Below are 18946 nucleotides of genomic sequence, written 5' to 3'. Positions count from 1 at the left end.
GCACTATATATTCTGCACCATTGAACTAGATGTTGATCTGTATGTCAATATTAGACTGATGAGAGTAGCTTTGTAGGTCTTGAAATCAAGTAATATAAGTGCTTTGTTCCTTATCAAGATTGTTTTGACTATTCTACATTCTTTGCATTTCCATTAAATTTTAAAATCCTCATGTTAAATGCTAAAGAAAGCCTACAAGGATTCTGATCAGAATTATGTTCAATATGTAGGTTAATTAGGAGATAACTAACACCTAATAATTTTGAGTATTTTAGCCCATGAACATGACATTCTCTTCATTTACTTAGCTTTTGTGTAGCTTTTTTTTTTTTTCATAGCAGTGCTTTGCACATTTTAGCATAGAGGTCTTGCATGTTTTTGTTAAATTCACTTCCAATAATTTTACATTTTTTGTATTATTGTAAAAGAATTGAATTTTATTTCATTTTCAATTTTCATTGCTAATACTTAGGTTTAAAATACAGGGGCACCTGCGTATACATTTGGTATGTTATAACTGACTTTGTATGCTAAATTCACTTATTAGTTCTAATAGTTTATAGGTTCCTTAGTATTTTCTACCAAGGAAACAATCATATTATCGCTATATATAGGTAGTTTTACTTCTTACTTTCCCAACATTATTCTTTTTCTTTCCTTATGCACTTATTAGGACTTCCTGTGTGAATGGGGAATAGAGGTAGTAAGAGCAGATATTCTTGCCTTGTTCTCAAATTTTGGGGAAAAAACTAATATATCATCAATAAGTAGAATGTTAGCTTTGGGTTTTTCTTAGATGTGCTTATCAAATTGAAGAAAATTCACTTTACTCTTGGTTTACTGGAGAGTTTGTATCATAAGTAATAAATGTCATCTAATTTTCTAACATCTATGAAAATGATTATATGACCTTTAAAATTTTTAATATGTATATTTTTAAATGTTTGTTAGTATGATAATTACACTGATTGATGTTAAAGTATTAAATCAACTTTACATTTTTTGAATAATTCCATCTTATCATGCTATAACCAAATTATTTATTGCTGAAATTTTATCAAATACAGTTTTAGGGAATATTTTCTCCCATTCTGTGGATCATCTTCTCATTCTCTTGATGATGTGTTTCACAGTGTGGAAAATTTTAATTTAATGAAGTCCAGCTTATCAATTATTTTTTTGTGCATGATGTCCTTGGGGGGTGTAGCTAAAAGTCATCACCTACTCACAATCATCTAGATTTTTTTCTATGCTATTTTCCAAGAGGTTAGTAGTTTTGTGTTTTTACATTTAAGTCTGTAATCTCTTTTGAATTAATTTTTGTGAAATAAAGGAGGTCTGTCTCTAGATTCATTTTTGGGAATGTGGATTTCATTCTCCCATCACCACTTATTAAAAAGACTATCTTTTTTCCATTGAATTGCTTTTGATCCTTTAGGTTAAAGATAAGTTGATTATATTTGTGTGGGTGTATTTTTGGGCTGTCTATTCCATTCCACTAATTTATTTGTCTATCGTTTCACCAATACCACCCTGTCTTGATTATTGTAGCTTTATAATTAGTCATGAAGCAGGTAGTATCAGTTCTTTGATTTGTTATTTTTTTTCTGTATAATTTGGCTATGCTGGGTCATGTCCCTCTCTTTAAACTTTAGAATCAGTTTGTAAATTTTCAATGAATAACTTGCTGGGATTTTGATTTGTGTTGTACTGAATCTGTAGATTGAATTTCAAGGAATTACATCTTGACAATATTGAAGAAATATTTATTTAGTTATTCTTTAGTTTCTTTCAACAGACTTTTGTAGTTTTCTTCACACAATCTTGAATATAAATTGTTAGATTTGTACCAAAGTATTTAATTTTGAAGGAGTGCTAATGTAAAATGATACTGTATTATTAAATTAAAATTCCACTCATTTATTACTGATGCACAGGAAAATAATTGACTTTTGTACATTAACCTTGTATCTTGCAACCTTGCTATAATTGCATATTAATCCAGGAATTCTTTTTGTCAATTCTCTTGGGTTTTCTGTATAGAAAATAATTTCATCTATGAACAGATAGTTTTAGTTCTTTCTTCCCAATGTATATATCTTTTATTCCCTTTTCTTGTCATAGTGCACTGGCTAGGCCTTCCAGTAAGATGTTGGAAAGAGTGAGGAGAGGGGACACCATTGCTTTTTTTCTGATCTTAGAGGAAAAGCTTTTATTTTCTCACCATTAAGTATAATATTAGCTCTACATTTTTTGTAGATATTCTTTACCAAGTTAAGAAAATATCTTTCTGTTACTAGCTTGCCAAGAGTTTTATCATGAATAGGTGATAGATATATTTAAATATGTATTTTTAAAATGCTTTTTTTAAGCTTTCTTTATTTTTCTTAATTTACATATAATTGACATATACCATTATATTAATTTCAAGTACACAACATAATGTTGCAGTACCTGTATATGTTGTGAAATGATCATCGCAATAAATCTAGTTAACATCCATCACCATACATAGTTATAATTTCTTTATTGTGATGAAAACTTTTAAGATCTATTCTTTTAGGAGCTTTCAAATATATAATAGAGAATTATTAACTGTAGACTTCATACTGTACATTATGTCCCCAGGACTTATAGCTGAGAAGTTTGTATTTTTTAACACCCTACCCCCATTTTATCCATCCCCCACCTTTCTTTTTTAATGTATTTTATTTATTTATTCATGAGAGACAGAGAGAGAGAGAGAGAGAGGCAGAGACACAGGCAGAGGGAGAAGTAGGCTCCCTGCCACGTGGGACTCAATCAGGGGTCTCCAGAATCAGGCTCTGGGCTGAAGGGGGCGCTAAATCACTGAACCACCTGGGCTGCCCCATCCCCCACCTTTCTGCCCCTGGTAACCACCAATCTATTCTCTATATCCATAAGGTCCTTGTTTTTTTTTTTCTTGCTTTTTGTCTTTTGTGTTTTAGGTTCCATATATAGTGAGATCATGCAGTACTTGTCTTTTTGTGTCTGACTTATTTCACTTAGCAAAATCCCCTCAAGTTCCATCCATATTGTTGTAAATGGCAAGACTTCCTTCTCTTTATGGCTAAACAATACTCCATTTTGTGTGTGTGTGTGTGTGTGTGTGTGTGTGTGTATTGTATCCATGAACATGAAATATCTCTTCATTTATTTAGTTATTCTTTGATTTCTTTTTAGTTATTCTTTGATTTCTTTCATCAGACTTTTGCAGTTTTCTCCATATAGATCTTGAAGATATTTTGTTATGTTTGTACTTAAGTATTTCATTGGGTGGTGGGTGTTCTACTTCTTATGCAACAGCAAGAAAATGCAACAAGGCAGAAAGTTGGAGTGACTATGGAATGAATTTGGAGCTTAACTGATGTGTTATGCTTTTCTCTAGGATTACATTCATGTGCTGCATGCTGTTCAAAGCATGAAAAATGTTACCTTATATATTTTGCCCACTTTTAAAGTTTTTACCAAGAGTGCAAGTACTGAACCATTTATTTTCTTATTGCTGGAAGCAGTAGTCTCAGTGTGAGTTCTTTTACATTATTCATTAACTAGACACACATTTCCAATGCCAAAGGATTCTGGAGACACAGAGCCCAACAAAAATGACCAAGCTCCATCCCTCATAGAGCTTATTCTTTGTAAATAATGAACAAGAATATGAATGGACAAGACAAGTAAAGAGGTGACCAAAAAAATCTGTAAAGAAAAAAAGAGCAATATGAAGGCAATTCAGGGTGTTGTGGGCTACTGGAGTAGCCTTTTAAAGGAGTTTTTATTTAAGCTGGTCCTTGAAAGCTGAGAAGGAGATATATATTTTAGGAAAAAGTGTTTAGTTAAGAAACAGCAGTTGCACAGATTCTTGAGAAAGAATTGAGAAATTAGAGGAAGAGAATCATGCCCTAATTATTTTCTCATATGTCAATCTGTAGTTAACTAAAATAATTTCTTGTTAATACTCACTTTTAAAAAGAATTTTCCTAGGGTGCCTGGGAGTCTCAGTTGATTAAGTGTCTGACTTCAGCTCAGGTCATGATCTTGGGGCCCTGGGATCGCCCTGTGTTGGGCTCTCTCTCAGTGGGGAGTCTGCTTCTCCCTCTCCTTCCCTCCCTCCCCCTGCTTGTGCTTTCTTTCTCTCTCAAATAAATAAATAAATACATTTTTTTAAAAAAAATAAAAGAATTTTCCTTTTGAGTGTTTCCTTCTGCCTCTTGTAAGTCAGTCTGATAGCACCCTTTCTGATATTATCTTTTGCTTTGGGCAACCTCTCCTGCTTCTTCATTTCTAGGCACCAATTATAATAACCTTTGGTTTGTAAAGACTAAAAATGAGAAGTGCCTGATAGAAATGTTCATGTGTGCATATATGCATGCTTCTATTGCTGCCCATGATGGTATTATCTCTTCTAGTTGAAAAAACACAGAGAATAGAGGGATGTTGGCAGAGTTGACCTTAAAGAAAGATAGTTATAAAGGATTTTAAGGGATGCCAGAGGGCTCTGATTCCAAATTATTTCTGTTAGAATGACTTCAATCAGAAAATGAAGAATATTCATGAATATTCCTAATATATTTTGGGTCTGAAATCATAGATCTTTCAGAATAAAGTCCCATGTTTTATCTATTATTTCATTGCCTGCACTTTCTTTATCTTTGAGATAATCCTCTGAGTCTGAGAACAGTTTTGGGTTCTCTTTGAAATGCAAATATCTTTGGAAGGTGTAGCCTATTAGACCATTTTTAACCAACTAGCAGGGATCATTGCCTTACCTGTAATGTACTGAAGGAGCAAGGTCAATAGGAAATAGACACAGTCCTAAGGAAGTTGAAGCCTCTGAAAAATGAATGGGAAGGATTGAAGACCAATACCTCATTTAAATAGGTACATTAATAATAAAGCTACCATTGAGTTGTAAAATTTAATGAAAAAAACATTCATAAAATACTGAGCATAGAGCTGGGAATATTGGAGATGCTCAATTGATGGTAACAATTTATTGACTCTTCATGCTGTGTTCAAAAGAAAGATTAAAATGTTATAAACAAGCAATTTCTAGAGAAGTGATAATAATATTAAGGTGAATGAGTGAGATGGCATAGCCTTTTGTTTCTATTTTTCTTTAGTATTATCAAAGTATTTTGAAAAATGATAAACACCAGGTACAACTTTTAAATTTAACATAAAATTTCCACCCTGTGCTAATCATCATAAAATTCATAATTTATATTATACTGCAATTTAAAATTTAAAATACAGGGGCACCTGCGTGGCTTAGTTGGTTAAGCATTTGACTCAGTTTTGGCTCAGGTTGCGAGATCAGCCTCATGTTGGGCTGCACACTGAGTGTGGAGACTGCTTGAGATTCTTTCCCTTTCCCTCTCTCTCTGTTTCTCTGATCATGCTGTGTCTCTCAAATAAACAAAATCTGTAAAATTTAAAATACAAATATTATATCTATTTTAAAATGTTTTTAAATCTATTTTAAAATATTTTAAGATCTAAATACCATAGGACTTAACACTCACCATTATCTTTGTAAAAATATATACACAATTTTTTTTTATCCAACAGTTAGATATAATTAACATATAGCATTGTGTAAATTAAAGGTGCACAGTGTGTTGATTTGACACACTTATATACTTATATATTGTCTTATAATTGTCATTTTTGTGTGTGTGGTGAGAATTTGCAATCTTAGCAACTTTCAAGTATGTAATACAGTATCATTAACTATAATCACCATGTTGTAGCTAGATCCTCAGAACTCATTCATCTTATATGTGGAAGTTTATACTCTGACAAGCATCTCCTCCCCTTTTCTCCCACCCCAATCCTCTCACAATCATAATTCTATTCTATTTTTATGACTTTAGTGTTTTTAGATTCCACATATAAGGGAGATTATACGGTATTTATCTTTCTCTGACTTATTCACTTCGCATAATGTCCTCACTTAGCATAAGATCCATCCATGTGTTGCAAATGGCAGAATTTCCTTTTTTCACATGGCTGAATAATATTCCATTGAGTACATATACCACATCTTCAATATTCATTCTTGCAATGATGGTCACTAGGGTTGTTTCTTTATCATGGCTAATGAGAATAATCCCACAGTGAACACAATAGTGCATAATCCCACAGTGAACACAATAGTGCAGGTATCTCTTTGAGATCTTGTTTTCATTTCTTTTGGATATGTACCCAGAAATAAGACTGCTGGATCATATGGTAGTTGTTTTTTTTTTAATTTTTGAGGAATCTGCATACTGTTTTCCACAGTGGCCACACCAGTTGACATTCCTACCAACAGTGCACAAGCATTCCCTTTTCTCCATGTCTTCACCAGCATGTGTAATTGCTAGTCTTTTTTTTTTTAATTAATTAATTTATTTATGATAGTCATACAGAGAGAGAGAGAGAGAGAGGCAGAGACACAGGCAGAGGGAGAAGCAGGCTCCATGCACCGGGAGCCCGATGTGGGATTCGATCCCGGGTCTCCAGGATCGCGCCCTGGGCCAAAGGCAGGCGCCAAACCGCTGCGCCACCCAGGGATCCCGCTAGTCTTTTTTATGAGAACGATTCTAACAGGTGTGAGGTGATGTCTCATTGCAGTTTTGATTTGTGTTTCTCTGATGATTCGCAGACTGCTTTTAACAGAAGGAAATTTTATATTGTTTAATCTTTATCTTAAAATTATATTCATTTTATTTTCCCTATAAAATTTATTTTTATAAAGATTTTATTTATTTATTCATGATAGTCACACAGAGAGAGAGAGAGAGGCAGAGACACAGGCAGAGGGAGAAGCAGGATCCATGCAGGGAGCCCAACGTGAGATTCGATCTGGGGTCTCCAGGATCGCGCCCTGGGCCAAAAGCAGGCGCCAAACCGCTGCGCCACCCAGGGATCCCTACTTTCCCTATAAAATTTAATCATAAGGCAACTACTTATTTTTGCTTGATAATCCCTTATTCAGCCTATCATAGTACTTTGCCAAAATTTCTATATATAAATTAAAAATAATTTATATTTTATTTCAAATAATCATGAAACTCTAAGTATTTTTTCTGGGTTGAATTGTTATTATAATTCTAGTAACAAACAAGTAATCAACATATTACATATATTTGAATAAATAGTAAAAAATAAGAGCACTTCTTTAATTAGAAAAAATATCTCATCTGAAGCTGGATGGAACTTTTGATAATTTGTTCATATTATTGAAAATAAAAATTATTGCTAGACTACACAAAGTTCAGCATTGGCTCAATACTTATTTTTTATTTTTAGTAGAAAAACTTTGCTTGAATGGATGGGAACAAAATTATTTTTGTTATGGCATTATTACTCAATTCTTTGAATTCCTTCTTAATTATATACCCCAAATTACATAGTGATCTATCACCAAAAATTATTTTTAATGGCTTATGGATTGAAATCTCCATAGGTCCTTTTTCACATTTGATGAAAGTATTTTGCAAGTTCTGCAAACAAATATTTATTACCCTCTCATTAGTTGTTCACTTTTCTTAACACCTGTACCCATATTTCAAATTGTCCTTTAGATTAGAATCAGGGATAAAACCAAGATTCCTTTCTTGGGAAAAGTGGGAGAAACTTAATAAGGTCAGGCCCACTGAGTTAGCTGGTGTAATAAAGCACCCATTATTGGCTTGCCGATATCATATATCCCCCACCCCAACCCACTGCCTAGACTGTACTTAGCATTTGTGGTGGGCAGAAAAGTGCATCCCCCTCACCTAAAGGATGTCCATGCTCTAATCCCTGGAACCTGTAAATGTGTTTCTTTACATGGCAAAGAGCTCATTAAATTTGCAGATGAAATTAAGGTCAATAATAAGCTGGCTTTAAAATAAGGAGAGTGTCCTGATTTATCTGGGTGGAACCAGGGCAATCATAAGCAGGAGAGCAAGGCAGAAGAATCATTGTCAGACAGAGGCCAACCGGGAAGGATTTAACTTGATCTTGCTAGCTTTGAAAGTGCAGGAAGGAGCCCATGAACCAGGGAGTGTAAATGCCTCTAGAACCTGGTATAGGCAGGGAATCAGGCTCCCCCAGAACTTCTGGAAAGGAACACAGCCTTGGTTTGGTATTAGTTCAGTGAGACTTGTGTTGGACTTTTAACCTAAGAAATAACTATAAGATATTTGTGTTTTTTTAAGCAACTGAGCTTATAGCAGTTTCTTTTAATGAGACTGTATCCTGTTCTTTATTGTAAGATTTATGCCCCCCAAAAATTTGTTTGATAAATTTTGTTGATTTGACTTTGTTAAAGTCTACTGTGTGCCTGGATTAAGAGATGAGAGGCCATGAGCTGAAATGAGGAACAAGCATCATTCACAAATCTATTGTTGCCAACAGCCTGGAGCACTGTCCTGAAAGGGTTCCAAGGCTTCCTATGGGATGAAGAATAAAGACCACATATTGATTAATGGCATTTACAATGGGCATGGACTAGGGTACATGTCTGCCAGTCTAGAGCATGAGTCATAATCCCAAAGCTGGCTTCCACAGCACAGGTTAGAATAAGCATATTTTTGAAACTTAGCCAACCAGGGAGGCACATATCTTGGAACCATTCTTTTCCTGAGATAATGGTTTGTGGATTAAACTCAAAGCATATATTGAACTTTTTATTAAGGTAAGCAATGAAATTAAGCTGTTAGAGGACATGGATCCCATCTCTGGAGCTGACCATGAGAAATAGATGCCAGCAAGAGGCTATACAACAGTGCTCCTGAGGTGCTGCAGGTAATAAGGTGTGTGTATCACAATGGAGGGAACAACAGATTAAGCCACGAGTTTAGACCAAGCTCTACAAAAATATACTCAGTGCTTCGGTCCACTATTAACCCAGGACAACCCAGGCATGCTCCAAGGAGTCAGCAGCAGTAAAAATGAGTCATTGGCATTCCAGGGTCTGGTGAAAAGTTTCTTGGAATATCCTATCATATAATTAATTGCTTTTGCATTTTCCTTCTGCTCAATTTCAATTTCTGTGTAGGTCTTGGACTTGATCTGTTTCCTACTTCAGGGTTAAAGTTGTCTACTTAGCGTTGCTGGTAGAAAGATGCCTCAGGAATGACTCTGTTAGAACTCCTCACTGTGTACTATGACTGTCTGTTTTCTGACTGGTGACCTACTGACTCCTAAAGAGCCTCAAGGGCTTCATTGTTCAATTCTCCACTGCCTGCATCTGTACCCTGAGTGCTACAGTTAACAAGGTTATTCTAGTAGCCAAAGATATGACATGTGAAACTCAGACTAAATTTATTATTAGGGAAATCAAATAGTATGATTAGGCTGATGAAAATATATTACAGCCTATAGTATTTTACCTTTAATGGCATTCCTAACATTCTCAGAATACCCTCAGATTGACAGGTTTTCGTACTATGTTCTTTGTCCAAGTAAAGGAAGTGATGGGCAAAGAAGCTAGGATATCATCTATGATTATACACTTAGCAAATAGCATGGTTGGGGCTATACTTCAAGGCTTGTGAATCTTAAGTCAATTCCTTCTTGAAAGTGCACTTGATCTGGATGAGGGTGAAGGAGGTGTTCACAGACCAATATCTAGCCTCCAGGGGTTCTCCAGTCACTGCAGCCACTTATCAGCTGCCTATTCTGGGCAGGGGCACACCAGTTTTGTTAAAGCAAATTCCTTCCACTCTTTCAGGATGTTGTTTCCATTAGTTAATTTTATAGAAACAATATGCTAGAACAGGATGTTAAAATAGATTTCCCCTAATAAATTTGATTAGAATTCTCAGTCTCAGTACAATGTTATATCACTTAGGATTTATTGACAGGGAGATATGAAAAATGCACCTACATCCAAATGGGTTCTCAGGTTTGGGCTGAGAGTTCTATCTTTGAACTGTGAGTTATTGAGCTGCCACATATGAGTGGCAATATATCTGTTCTGACCTCTAAGCAGATTTCATTGTGGAAAACGTCATTCTCAAGCTTTGTCCTTGACTGTGTCACATGGAAGAATTATGTGGTATCCACCAAGGAAACATCTACTTCTGATGCACTTAATGGAATCTAACCTGAAGTTTATTTCATGAAGAATGGGCTCTTGTTGAGGTAGGAGTCCTGAGTTATGGTTCCATTACTCTTCAGCTATAATATTAGTAAAGGTACAAAGGTGTGAAAACTAAAATAAAAACCGAGCCTATCTTTCCATGGCTGACCCTGATGATGTTTTATTTAAGAGTCTGGGGATAGTCTGGAGATTTGGGGCAGGATGTTCTGATTTGAGTCACTATAGAAAAGGGCATTTAAAAAAAATATTTTATTTATTTTTTTTATGAGAGACACAGAGAGAGAGGCAGAGACATAGGTAGAGGGAGAAGCAGGCTACTTTCGGGGAGCCCGATGCGAGACTTGATTCCAGGACCCCAGGATCATGCTCTGAGGCAAAGGTAGATGCTCAATCACTGAGCCACCCAGGCTCCACAGAAAGTGACAGTTTTACATGTTAAAGTAGTGTAGGTATAATGTAGCATTAACAATCCAAGTTCACTCTAGTGATAATATATATATCTACACATGTATATGTCTACATATAATCACACATACAATTTCTTATTATTTACAATAGACTATAAATGATTGTTTTATACGTGTATATATATGTTCTAATCATATAATCTTATATGAGTATGTGTATGTGGTATGTATATAGGTATATGTGTATACATATATATGTATGTGTATATATATGTGTGTATGCATATATGTGTATATATGCACACACATACTTATAGGCACTCTGTACTTAGTTAATTCAATGAATAAATGAGCTTTAGGCTTCATCTGGTTCAAGTCTTCATTTTACAAGTGAGGGAAATAATTCTCTACATGAGTGTGGGGTGGGTAGAGTGGTTAAGGTACTGACCAGTTAGCGCTTTTGCTTAGTTCAAGGTAATCATAGATACTGTAGTGGGAATAGAATTGCCATTATTATCAGAGACTTCAGCTGCTCTTTACAAAGTGTTATGTCTTGAAAGAGCTAATCTCTCCAAGACCAAGTTTCTTTTTGGTAGAATGAGAACAATAATACATACTTCTCTGAAATGTGACCATCAAAAGAGAAAATGCATTTTAAAAGATTTGATATTTTCTGCTTCTAAATAACTGTTAGTTTTTTCATTAAGCCTTGCTATTTCTTGCTGTAGTTTTGTAAGAGACACATAGGGTTAAACTTATCAAGCAGAGTTAAACATGACTAAAGAGCCAGGTGTCGGCAAAGAACGAAGACAACCAGCTGTGACTTCTTCCACTCATTTTATTTTTATTCAGTTCATAAAATGATCAAAAGCAGAGACAACTGTGAGATCTGTTGAGATTAAGAATTTGTAGCCCAATCAAACAGGATAATTTGAATCTTACAGCAATGCAAATAAGGTAAACAGTTTCCTGCTTGAAGATATGTATTCATTGCAACCTCTCAATGAGACAATAGGAATTCATATATGATACTACTAGAAACCATGTTTTGAAAGGTACAAAGAAATGACAAAATCATATAAAGTGATAGGCTGTGGAAGGGTGGGGGTTCTAATGAAACATGACCAAGTCAATGTGAAGAAAGTTAGCCTATTTTGTAGCTACTGAACTATCAACATTATATAATCCATGAGTGGATCTTTAAGTCCTTTGATCGTGTGCAACATTGAGCTTAGGTTCAAGTTCACACCAAAAGGAATGTTAAAATGCATTGACAAGGGAGAGCTGTTGCCCAGATGTTTGAATATCTTATGAATTCCTATGTTGCTTCCATCTTGGCTATATAGGGGAAGTTGTTTTAGGAAACATTAACTAAATATTTGTGTATTATAAATACTTGAAATTAGTGTCAGAATCATTATTTGGATGCAGTTTTCCTTGATAGCACCTGTCAAAGTAAGAATTTATAATTTTTTTGCTTATATGTTAATTGCCACTGCTTCTTCTATTGGATAAGATCAATAATGCTAACTATCATTCCTACTTCTTCATTTCTTGCATCCTCTATCTGGCCATAAATAGTTCCTCAATAAATGCTTATTGAATAAATGAATAATTTTTAGTGGGATATATGTTTATTTGTTTCTATATCCTCAGTATCTGGTTTAGTCCCTTCTGCATTATTGATTGTCTCAGTCAAAGAACCTCTCTCTTTCTTTCTCTCTCATCTATTTACTTTGACATGGTATCTGAATAGCACCAGCGATCCACTTACCAGTTGCTGGGCCTGCCCTGTATTATCCTATAGAGGGTGGATTTTTTACACATCAGATACTCAAAGAATAACCATAACTAAGATGATCTGAGATCAGGGGATCCCTGGGTGGCACAGCAGTTTGGCGCCTGCCTTTGGCCCAGGGCGCGATCCTGGAGACCCGGGATCGAATCCCACATCGGGCTCCCGGTGCATGGAGCCTGCTTCTCCCTCTGCCTGTGTCTCTGCCTCTCTCTCTCTCTCTGTGACTATCATAAATAAAAATTTAAAAAAAAAAAAAAAAAAGATGATCTGAGATCATTATTTTTCCTCCAGAGGCTGACTCACAAAAACACTAAAGGCTAGAAAAGTTCAAATGATGTTATCTGTTGTCTTCTCAGACTTTAGTGGGTGTTGAATGTATGATGTGGTTTGAAAAAAATTTGTATGACTTGCTCAGGCTCCAGAAATATGTGAAATGTGTTACTGATCACATTCATGGTTTGATCATAGAGAATTATTTCCAAGAGACTTCTTTCCAGTCAGTTACCAGTGTGCTTTTATAAAAGGATTCTACATAAACCAGAAAGATAAGGTGCCTTAAAAAATTCAAATATAATATGACTGTCTAGTCCTAGTAACAATATGAGTTGTGAATAATAATATGAGCAACAATACAGGAGTAATGATACAGAAAGTATCAGTAAAACACCAGTCCTGCTGTGTAAAAACAATGAAAAAATTAAACTTTCCAATTGATAGGATATTATTCTGCTATGGACTTAATTGTGTCTCACCAAAATATGGTGAAGCCCTAACCCCCAAAATAACTGTGTTTGAAGGTAGAGCCATAAGAAGGTAATAAAAATTAAATGGGGTCTTAAGGGTAAGGCCTTCATATGATAGGATTAGTGTTCTTACAAGAAGAGACCCCAGAGAGCTTGCTCCTTATCTTCCATACCCTTGCACCTGGACAAGCCAGACGTCACGCAGCGAGAAGCCACCTGAGACCCAAATGAAAAGCTCTCACTGGGCCCCAACCCTGCTGGAACCTTGCTGCTGGACTTCATGCCTCCAGATCTGTGAGAAAGTAAATTTATATTGCTCAATCAAATTCCCTGATATTTGTTATGGCAACCCAAGCAGATGATATTTTCCATGGAGCAGGGCCAGAAAGGTGAATTCATTCTTATTTTCCTTTCACTCTTATCTATTCTGATTAGAAATAATTTTCTAAAATGTTATTGCCCTACTGTTTCCTGTCTAAAATCTGAATCCTCCATGACACTGCCAGAATCCTAACTTTGAAGCTCTTACCCAAGGGATTGCAAGAGTTCCTGTCTCCCGGTGCCTGCAATACTCTCCTTGCCTCCATTTATTTTTTATTTTTATTTATTTATTCATTCATTCATTCATTCATTCATTCATTTTTATTTTTATTTTTTCCCTCCATTTATTATTATGTTACCAGCGGGCTCTTTCCAAAGTACAACACTGGTCATATTATTCTCTTGCTTAAAAGCTGTAAGTATATATCTTTTGACAGAAGAACAAAATCTAATTTCCTTGAGTGGCATTACACCCATCCTGTACAAGTCCTTGTCTGTCTCTAGACTCATCTCTTGCCATGTGGTTGCTGTCTTCAACTCAGTATTTCAAACCCAGTGAGCTATTTAAAATTTCTTAAAGATGTCTTTCTGTTTCAGAACACTGAAGTGTTTATTAAGTAGTTGGACTACTATTTACCTATAATTTCCTTTTCTTTTTTGCCTTTACTGAAAAGATTTGCTTATCTTTAAAAATTCAGCTTAATTACAATCACCTTTATAATACTATTTTCCTTGACATTTTTGTATCCATATTGGTAAAATTGTCTATACCTTGTCTGTGTGTATCCTTCCATAATAACTGAACTATAACATGATCACAGCACCTGCAATTTTCTTTTTTTTAAAAAAATATTTTATTTATTTATTTGAGAGAAAGAGAGGGAGGAAGAGAGAGAGAGAGAGAGAGAGAGAGAGAGAGAGAGAATGCACAGAAGGAGAGGGAGAGCAGATTCCCCACTGAGCAGAGATTCTGATGTGGGGTTCAATCCCAGGACCGCAAGATCATAACCTAAGCTGAAGTTAGATGCTTAACCTGCTAATTCACCCAGGCAGCTCATCACCTACAATTTTCTATTCCTATGTTCTAATTTGTGTATGTAGTCATTCAACCCTATTATTTTGTCCCAGTGTTACTCATTTATTTGTGTAATGAAATCAAAATGATTAATATGAGAGGGTTCTCAGACTTTTCTTTCTTCTCAGAATACAAAAGGGAATTCTGAATGTGCCATGCCAATTCTTCTGTTACCTCCTGGAAGATTCTCAAGATTGTAAAAGGAGGCAAGTTCTGTAGGTTACATAACATGCTGAGAGACGTGACCATGTCTCTGTGCAGGTTATGTAACTTGCTGAGAGTCAGAGCAGGGGACAGAATGATGGAAGATGGCCATTACCAAGCAGCAGGCTGGGGATGGGGTCAGTGAATACTGTGCTCCTTTATTTTTCTCTTGTTCTACAGTCTGTTGTTGGTGTCTCCCGTTAGTCAAAATCAACCAATCTCTCAATAAAGAGAGAGCCAGAGAGTCTATGTGAGACCGTCTATGGAAGAAAGATTTTTAAAGCATAAAGCTGGGAGGATGAGGGTTAAGGATGGTGGTATGGGGAAAACAGAACATCCAGCATGAGAGAGTATCCCTTATGATCACCTTCTAGGAATAGCCTAGAGTAGCATTCTTGTGAGTCCTATTGATCTCATTTGAATTATTTCTGTTTTCTAAATCAATCCTTATGACCAACCCCTGAACTTTATGTGGAATAAATTTCTCTAGAAATGAATAAATGATAACAGGAAAAGATTAATGCCTGAATAATAAATCAGAGTACTTTTTAGAAAGAGGATGGATGTGAATGTCAGGCAGTTATTTGCCCACCATTTCACTCAATGCATGGAAGTAAATGATTTTAATGAATGGAAACTTCGATTTTTTAAATCTAGTTTACAATTACTACAGTGTGATGCTGTAAACACAACTTTAGGATTTAAAAGCATGTTTATGAGATATGAAAAACAGAACTAGTATTTAATCAATGCCTCCAAGGTACCTTTAGCATTAAGTGCATTACATAATTTCATATTCATATACACCAGACAACAGGAATAATTTATACAAATGACTTAGTTGGTAAGTGGCAAATCTGGACTTCCATTTCACGGTTGTCTCTTTTTTTATGTAAAATTTTCAGGCCTTGCTTTTAATTTCTCTTACTTTGCAGCTGAGAAGTTATTTAAAAATTTTAGGAATACCTTATTACATGAAAAGGAGCAAGCTATAATTTATTATTGCACAAAAATTTAAAATATAAGTTCATTGTGATTACACAAATGCAGCTAAGGTTTATTTGTGCCTAGTGCGGCCTCTATTAGTTATACAAATCCACTATTTCTGCAACTCTACTAAAATGTTTGTTGGTGGCATTGGAATGATAATTATTCCACCAGACTCTTGTACAGAGAGTGTTCTGTGGAAAGCTTGCTCTTTAACATGCTCAGAGCCACGGTCATACTTGAGAAATTATATTAAAGAGTTCTAGAAGTTCTCTTTGCTCCAGAAGTTGAGTCCTTAAATAATAATGTTCATTGTTAATCTCTAGGAAAGAGATATGTTATACTGGCATTTCCAGATTTATCTGAGCACAGAATCTTTTTTTTTTTAATTGGACACCCACTCACATTCACCTGGAATCTTGCTCAAAAGAACAGTTTGTGAGAAAGTAGTTTAACTCTAGCAGGAAAGAACTGTCATCCCTCTTTTGATTTAATCACCACCAGAATCAAATAAGGAAACAGAAGCTTATACGTGTTAATAATATGCCCACAGTTTTTTTCTTGAAGTACATCTTTCTAAAACATAAATACGCCATATAATTCAAAATCATAGACATATAATTTAGGGCTATAATTGAAGAGGGCCATTTCATGGTTATATTGTATCTTCTTTTATTTTAAATTAAACCATTCACAATTCTGTCAAAGCAAAATCTGCCTTTTCTCGTAAACCTTTACAATTTTACTCATCCTACCAAAATAAGATACAGAAAAATTTTGAATTTTTAAAGGAATTTCTATAAGGAAAAATAACCAATAGGTTATTTGGATTATTTTCAGGGCCTGATCTAGAATAGTTGTAATAAGGGGCATTTTCAAAGTATTTTTATTTCAAGTCATAATTTTCAGAACAAGTGATGGATTATTTTGTATATCTTCAGAGATGCCTTATATTCTTTACATGAGGCTGTGTTTTTCTTTTGGATATAATAGAATGTTATTTGGGCAATGCCTTCTGAATATGCTTGATTAGCATACTCGTAATAGCATTTTTGGCTAAACATAAAGTCTAATTTTAAAGACACGCTATTGTGTTGTTGGCCCTTTCAGAAAACGGAATACAAAGTATGTATCAAACAATGGAATCATTAACTCGGGCATATTTCATCCCAGTGTGAACATTCACAGGATGAAGAAATTCTAGTATATTTACTAAAAATGTGGTGGTCTCATAGCTTTTTCGAAGCTTTGGTTATAAACTTTGTAAATGTGGTTAGGGTACAAATAAAGCCATATTCCTCTTAATGATCAAATTAATATGACTTTGAGCTCTTGTGTTTAATATTGAAGGCATTTATATTTTCCAGGTTTTCCTTCCACCAGTAGAAAAGATCAGCCTAGTTACTAAAATCAGGACAGTTTGGCATGGAATCACTTTGTCCCCTGACTCACCGAGACTGGTTTCATGTTCTCTCAGGGACATCTCATTACAGACGTTTCTGGACTTCAACTCTTAGACCTTTCTGATGAGTTCATTTGATTCTCGGAAGCAGGTCTCACCCAGGCATAGGTGCATGATTAGCGTGGGGACCTGCTTACATCTGTGGGACCAAGAAGACATCCTATGATTTTCCTAGAGCAAGGTGGGTCCCTGTCAATGGAAATTAAAATTATCTCCCAAGAGATCAAACCTGTACCATTCCCACATGTTGGTTTCTAAACCCAACCAGAGAAAAACAAAGTTCCTCTTTATGGGAACCCAACCACACATACTTTATTAAAACAACATCAGAATTATGAAAGAGCACATAATTACATAGTCAAATTTGACTCATAGCCGACATTGTTCATGTTTTGTGTCACTGAAGTGATAACCTCTGGCTGATATATTCTGAGTATGTTTGTATAACGCCACAGAACATTAGAGCTCAGAGTGGCCTTAGGTATAATCTTTTGATTTTGCAGATGACCACAGGGAGAAGGACAAGCATAAATGCTTGTTCAATAGAGGAGTGGCTCAATTCTAAAATGATATTCAAAGACACATCAGTAATTCTCATGATTCATAAATAGAATAAACTTATATCTTCATACTACCCAGACCTAAAAATCATTAGCACAAATAGTGCATGAGAATCAGCAAATAGATGGTGTATGAACTTACTTAAGAAGTAAAACATAATTAACATTGAAGGAGACCAGTATCAACTTAAAGCAAAACTATTTTAAAACTTTGTTATCATGGTGTCTAAACATGCTTTTAAAATGTTTTCACATCCCATTTAAAAAAGTTGAAATGCTTTGGATATTTTTAATAGACAAAAAAACAAAAATAGAGCAAAATAATTTTCCAAATTCAGTTTAAATTATGACTGCTGTTTCATATCACCCCTAAAAGTAGGGATCAGTAACACTGGTGTGTAAAAATATTAACAAAGAACCGTGGTGCTCTCTGGTGGTAGTATCTTTGTATCTTCCTGAAAAAAAAATCCACTAAGTTCTAGAAGGGAAATATTCAGTAGGTAATGATTTTTAAAAATTTCTACTCAATAACATTTTCATGTAATTAGGTTATGATTTTTTAGCTTAAGTTCATTATAAAAGTCAAGCATACATGTTTAACCCAAGACGTATGGGAAATGCAGTTCTGTCTTGGACCAGAGCAATAATTCTGTCTATGCTTCTGTGTACCTTGATGTGTCTGAACTGGGGGTTAGTACCTCCGTGGATAGAGAGTGAGAAATAAGTAAAACCATAAGAAACTGAAATGAGGGAATTGGAGCTATGGCCATTCCTGAATTCAGGCACTACCCAGAAGGTAGATGACATCTATGTGTTTGCTCGCTGGGGACACCTCTCTGAAGTGGGTCAGGAAATGAGTCCAGATGATTGCAAAGCACATGCATCCCCACAGTGTCCCTGCCCAATCATATAGATTTTAAACTTATAATAAAATTTCTTGTATTAAAAATAAATGAATGGGTAAATGCCCTGCTTAAGGGGTAAGACACAAAAATGAGAAGGCACAGTGAAGCGTGGACTCATGTGATGATAGGATAGACCTATGTTACCAAGGCAAATCCACCAAAATATGCCACAGACTGTGTGACACAGGAAGCAGATAATGATCTCTAAAGAAATCTAGATGATGCTTACATGATATAACATGTGGTTCTTCCCATCAGATCCAAAGCCCGTCTCTTGTAACAAAATAAAATTTCAAAATAACCTAGTTAATATTGTGTAATAAGTTAGCATTATTTAACAAGAGCCTATAACATAATTTATACACACATACTTTGTAATAATGTC

Source organism: Vulpes lagopus, chromosome 8, assembly GCF_018345385.1.
Source record: "Vulpes lagopus strain Blue_001 chromosome 8, ASM1834538v1, whole genome shotgun sequence".
Lineage (NCBI taxonomy): Eukaryota > Metazoa > Chordata > Mammalia > Carnivora > Canidae > Vulpes > Vulpes lagopus.
The sequence above is the reverse complement of the archived record's forward strand: the minus strand, read 5'-3'. Positions refer to the sequence as shown.